This window comes from Eriocheir sinensis, unplaced genomic scaffold (genome assembly GCF_024679095.1).
Source record: "Eriocheir sinensis breed Jianghai 21 unplaced genomic scaffold, ASM2467909v1 Scaffold57, whole genome shotgun sequence".
NCBI lineage: Eukaryota > Metazoa > Arthropoda > Malacostraca > Decapoda > Varunidae > Eriocheir > Eriocheir sinensis.
The window spans coordinates 538,544-545,279 of NW_026111909.1; positions in this window are offsets into that span (position 1 = coordinate 538,544).

The window sequence follows — 6,736 nt, forward strand, 5'->3', positions numbered from 1 at the left end:
ATTTACATTATTTTAAGTGTATTTTGTACAAATATTTCATTAGAAATTTACCTTATTTTATGTTTATTTTGTATATTTATTTCATTTAATATTAAATTATTTTGTGTATATTTGTATTTGTATTTAGGTTATTTTATGTGTATTTTCTATATATATTTTCATCCAAAATTACATTATTTTATTGGTATTTTGTTAATTTAATTCGATAAGAATTTAGATTATTTCATAGGTATTTTGTATACATATTTTTATACGCATTTACATTATTTAATGTGTGTTTTGTATATATATTTTTATGCAAATCTACTTTATTTTGTGTGCATTTTTGTACATATATTTTTATAGAAATTTCCGTTGTTTTATGTGTATTTTGTATATGTTTTCTCATACAAATTTACATTATTTTATTGGTATTTTTTTATATATTTTTATACAAATTTACGTTATTATATGTGTATTTGTATAAATAGTTTGATACAAATTTACATCATTTTATGTATTTTGTAAATATATTTCAATTCAAATTTAGCTTATTTTAAGTGTATTTTGTATATCTATTTTCATACAAATTTGACTACTTTTGTTTATTTTTGTATAAAGTTTTATACAAATTTGCGTTACTTTACGTGTATTTTGTATATTTTTTTATACAAATACTCATTCTTTTATTGGTATTTTGTTTATCTATTTTGATACCAATTTACATTATTTTATATGTATTTTGTATACATTTTTTTATACATGTTTACTTCATTTTATGTGTAATTTGTATAATTATTTTTATAGAAATCTACGTTATTTCGAGTAATCGTATATATATTTTGAAACAAATTTACATTGTTTTACATGTATTTTGCATATCTATTTCAATACAAATTTACCATAATGAATGTGCATTTTGTATATTTATTTCAATACAAATTTAAATATTTTGTGTATTTTGGTATATATATATATTTTATAAAAAATGCGTTATTTTATGGGTATTTTGTATCTTTATTTTTACATACAAATTTACATTATTTTATTAATATTCTGTGTATTTATTTTGATACGATTTTACACTATTCTATTTGTGTTTCGTATATATTTTTTTCATACATATCTGCATTATTTAATGTGTATTTTGTATATATATTTTATACAAATTTACGTTATTTAAACTGTATTTGCTTATATGTTTTCATTCAAATTTACATTATTTTATGTGTATTTTGTATATGTATTTCAATACAAATTTACCTAATTTTATGTGTATTTTGTATATTTATTTTCATACAAATTTAAATTATTTTTGTGTATTTTTGAATGTATTTTTTATATGTATTTTTATAGAAATTTACGTTTTTTGATGTGTATTCGCATATATATTTTGAAATAAATTTACATTGTTTTATGTGTGCTTAGCATATCTATTTCAACACAAATTTACCATATTGTATGTGCATTTTGTATATTTATTTTAATACAAATTTAATTATTTGATGTGTGTTTTTGTATACATATTTTTATAAAAATATGCTTTTTTATGGGTATTTTGCATCTTTATTTTCATACAAATTTACATTATTTTACTGATATTCTGTGTAGTTATTTTGATACGATTTTACATTATTCTTTGTGTATTTTGTATGTATTTTACTTTACATATTTACATTATTTAATGAGCATTCTCTCTATATATTTCATACAAATATATGTTACTTTATATCTATATGTTTATATATTTTCATACAAATTTACATTATTCTATGTGTATTTTGTGTATGAATTTCAATACAAATTTACCAAATTTTATGTGTATTTTGTATATCTATTTCCATACAAATTGAAATTATTTTTGTGTATTTTTTCATATATTTTTATACATATTCTAGTAATTTTATATATTATTATGTATATTTATTTTCCTACATATATACATTCTTTTGTTGAAATTTAGTTTATTGAATTTCAGACGAATTTACCTTATTTTAGGTTTATTATGTATATATATTTTTATACGTATTTACATCATTTTATGTGTATTTTGTATATATATTTTTATAGAAATTTGCATTATTTTATGTGTTTTCGTATATATATTTTAAAACAAATCTACAATTTTTGATGTGTATTTTACATATCTATTTCAATACAAATTTATCTTATTGTACGTGCATTTTGTATATTTATTTTAATACAAATTTAACTATTTTATGTGTATATTTGTATATATATTTTTATACAATTATCCGTTATTTTATGGGTATTTTGCATCTTTATTTTCATAGAAATTCACATTATTTTATTGATATTCTGCTCATTTATTTTGATACGATTTTACATTATTCTATGTGTATTTTGTATATATTTTTTATACATTTTTCCATTATTTAATGTGTATTTTGTATATATATTTTATACAAATTTACATTATTTTATGTGTATTCGTTTATATATTTTGACACAAATTTATAATATTTTATGGGTATTTTCTATATATATTTCAAAAGAAATTTACCTAGTTTTATGTGTATTTTGTACATCAATTTTCATACAAATTCAAATTATTTCTGGGTATTTTTGTATATATTTTAAAACAAATTTTCGTTTTGTTATGTGTATTTTGTAAATTTATTTTCATTCAAATATATATTATTTTATTGGTATTTTTTTGATTTATTTTGATACGAATTGACATTATTTTATATGTACTTTGTATATATATTTTTATTCGCATTTACATTGTTTAATGTTTATTTTGAATATAAATTTTTATAGAATTTCAAGTTATTTTATGTGTATTTATATATATTTTCATACAAATTGACCTTATTTTATGTGAATTTTGTACATATATTTCATTACAAATTTACGCTATTTTATGTTTATTTTGTATATTATTTTCATTCAATTTTAAATTATTTTATGTGTATATTTGTATTTGTATTTTGGTTATTTTATGTGAACCTTCTATATATATTTTCATCCAAAATTACATTATTTTATTGGTATTTTGTTAATTTAATTCGATACGAATTTAGATTATTTCATAGGTATTTTGTATACATATTTTTATATGCATTTACATTATTTAATGTGTGTTTTGTAGATATATTTTTCTACATATATTTTTATTGAAATTTGCGTTATTTTATGTGTATTTTTTATGTTTTATTATACAATTTTACATTATTTTTTTGGTATTTTATTTATTTATTTTGATACGAATTATATTATTATGTGAGTATTTTGAACATATTTTTTTTACGTATTTACATTATTTAATGAGTATTTTGTTTATATATTTTTATGCAAATTTACGTTATTATATGTGTATTTGTATAAATATTTTCATACTAATTACCATTATGTATTTTGTATATATATTTCAATTCAAATTTAGCTTATTTTATGTGTATTTTGTATATCTATTTTCATACAAATTTAATTACTTTTGTGTATTTTTGTATATAGTTTTATACAAATTTACGTTATTTTATGTGTATTTTGTATATTAATATATAATAAATATTTTGATACGAATTTACATTATTTTATGTGTATTTTGTATACATTTTTTTTTATACGCATTTACTTAAAATTTTATATGTATTTTGTATATATATTTTTATAGAAATCTACGTTATTTTATGTGTATTCGTATATATATTTTGAAACATATTTACACTGTTTTATATGTATTTTGCATATCTATTTCAATACAAATTTACTTTATTGTATGTGGATTTTGTATATTTATTTTCATACAAATTTATTTATTATTTGTGTATTTTGGTATATATATTTTTATAAAAAAAAATGCGTTATTTAATGGGTATTTTGCTTCTTTATTTTCATACAAATTTACATTATTTTATTAATATTCTGTGTATTTATTTTGATTCGATATTACATTATTCTATTTGGGTGTTGTATATATTTTTTTATACTTATTTATTTTATTTAATGTGTATTTTGTATATATATTTTATACAAATTTATGTTATTTAAGTGTATTTGTTTATGTATTTTCACTCAAATTTACATTATTTTATGTGTATTTTGTATATGTATTTCAATACTAATTTACCTAATTTTATGTGTATTTTGTATATTTATTTTCAAACAAATTTAAATTATTTTGTGTATTTTTGTATATAGTTTTATACAAATTTACGTTATTTTATGTGCATTTTGTATATCTATTTTCATACAAATACACATTCTTTTATTGATATTTTGTTTATTTATTTTGACACGAATTTACATTATTTAATATCTACTTTGTATATATATTTCTATAGGAATCTACGTTATTTTATGTGTATTCGTATATATATTTTAAAACAAATTTACATTGTTTTATGTGTATTTTGCATATTTTTTCAATACAAATTTACCTTATTGTATATGCATTTTGTATATTAATTTTAATGCAAATTTAATTATTTAATGTGTATTTTTGTATATGTATTTTTATAAAAATATGCTTTATTTTATGGGTATTTTGCATCTTTATTTTCATACAAATTTACATTATTTTATTGATATTCTGTGTATTTATTTTGATACGATTTTACATTATTCTATGTGTATTTTGTATATATATTTTATACAAATGAGCGTTATTTTATGTGTATTTGTTTTCATTTCATACAAATTTACATTATTTTATGTGTATTTTGTACATGTATTTAAAGACAAATTTAACTAATTATACGTGTATTTTGTATATCTATTTTCATACAAATTGAAATTATTTTTGTGTTTTTTTGTATATATGTTTATACAAATTTTCGTTATTTTATGTGTATTTTGTATATTTATTTTCCTACATATATACTTTCTTTTATCGGAATTTTGTTTATTTATTTTGATACGAATTTACATTATTTAGGTGTATTTGGTATATATATTTTTATACTATTTACATCATTTTATATGTATTTTGTATGTATATTTTCATAGAAATTTACTCTACTTTTTGTGTATCCGTATATATATTTTGATACAAATTTACATTATTGATGTGTATTTTGCATATCTATTTCAATACAAATTTACTTTATTGTATGTGCATTTTGTATATTTATTTCAATACAAATTTAATTATTTAATATGTATTTTTGAATATATATTTTTAATGCAAATATGCGTTATTATATGGGTATTTTGCCTCTTTATTTTCATACAAATTTACATTATTTTATTGATATTCTGTTTATTTATTTTGATACGATTTAACATTATTCTATGTGTATTTTGTATATATATTTTATACATACTCTTATTATTCAATGTATATTTTGTTTATATATTTTGTCCAAATTTACTTTATTTTATGTGTATTTGTTTATATATTTTCATACATATTTACATTATTTTATGTGTATTTTGTATATGTATTTCAATACAAATTTGCCTAATTTTATGTGTATTTTGTATATCTATTTTCAAACAAATTTGTGTATTTTTGTATATATTTTTGTACAAATTGTTTGTTTTTTTTGTATTTTGTATATATATTTTCCTACAAATAAGCATTCTTTTATTGGAATTTTGTTTATTTATTTTGATACGAGTTTACATTATTTTATGTGTATTTTGTACATATATTTTTCTACGTATTTACATTATTTAATGTGTATTTTGCATATATATTTTAATAAAATTTTACATTATTTTATTGTGTGTATTCGTATTTATTTTGATACAAATTTCATACAAATTCATGTTATTTTATGTGTATTTGTATATATATTTTCACACAAATTTATATTATTTTATGTGAATTTTTACATATTTTTCATTACAAATTTACATTATTTCATGATTATTTTGTATATTTATTTCATTCAATCTTAATTTATTTTATGTTTATATTTGTATTTGTATTTAGGTAATTTTATGTGTATTTTCTATATATATTTTCATCCAAAATTACATTATTTTATAAGCATTTTCTTAATTTAATTCGACACGAATTTAGATTTTTTCATAGGTATTTTGTATACATATTTTCATACTCATTTACATTATCTAATGTGTGCCTTGTATATATATATTTTTATGCAAATTTACTTTATTTTATGTGCATTTTTCTACAAATATTTTTATAGAAATTTGCGTTATTTTATGAGTATTTTGTATATGTTTTCTCATACAAATTTACATTATTTTATTGGTATTTTGCTCATTTATTTTGATACGAATTACATGATTATATGTGTATTTTGTAAATATTTTTTTATACGTATTTACATTATTTAATGAGTATTTTGTTTATATATTTTGATATACATTTACGTTATTATATGTGTATTTGTATAAATATTTGATACAAATTTACATTGTTTTATGTATTTTGTATATATATTTCAATTTAAATTTAGCTTATTTTATGTGTATTTTGTATATCTTTTTTCAAAAACATTTAATTAATTTTGTGTATTTTTCTATATAGTTTTATTTAAATTTACGTTATTTTATGTGTATTTTGTATATTTATATTTATACAAATACACATTCTTTTATTAGTATTTTGTTTATTTATTTTGATACGAGTTTACATTATTTTATGCGTATTTTGTATACCTTTTTTTATACGTATTTACTTCTTTTTATGTGTATTTTGTATATATATTTTCATAGAAATATATAAGAATACACACAATAAAGTGACGTATTTTTTTATGAAAATATATGTACAAAGTACACATGAAATTATGTAAATACGTATAAAAATATATAT